The sequence below is a fragment of the Abramis brama genome, assembly GCF_963993115.1.
Source record: "Abramis brama genome assembly, chromosome: 2".
NCBI lineage: Eukaryota > Metazoa > Chordata > Actinopteri > Cypriniformes > Leuciscidae > Abramis > Abramis brama.
Genome location: NC_139964.1, coordinates 22,312,387 through 22,313,046, shown reverse-complemented (window position 1 = coordinate 22,313,046; position 660 = coordinate 22,312,387).

Sequence of the window (660 nt, the reverse complement as noted above, 5' to 3'; positions counted from 1 at the left end):
CAAAGAAACTTACTTTTACATCCTGCTGAGCTTGAAATGTTGGAAAATGACACAACATAAGGTTACTTAATATGTGCAATAAGTAACCTTATGTTGTGTGATGAACCTTATGTGTGTAATTTTCCAATATTCCAAGCTCAGCCGGATGTAAAAGTAAGTTTCTTTGGAAGGAAGTGTGCATATGTGTTTAACACAGCATTTCAGTCTGAAGTTCATCACCTCATAGTGACACTGAGCGCAAATAATGCTCAATAGAAAGTTCAGAATGGTTGTAACAAGTTAATTTTAAAGTTCATTCAAGTTGTCTATTCTAATGTCTGATCTGTGATCAGTGTTTTCTAATAATAGTAAAAACTTTGTTAAAGTTTTCGAGAGAGTTCCACTTGTAATACAGCTGTTTCATATGCAAACATGTCAGCCAATCACAGGCGTTTACACTGAAGTCTCACACAGACACGCCCCTTCAAACAGAGCATTCAAATCAGAGGCTAAAATCAGGCTAGGAAAAATGCCTTTTATTTCTAAATTATGAAAAAAAATTATGTAAAAATCATACTAAGATTATAAGGGCACCCCAGCAAACATTATAAAATAATAAAATAATCCTTTAAATCAGTACCCACTAAAAGTGTATTGTTTTGGGACAGTAATCAGAATGGA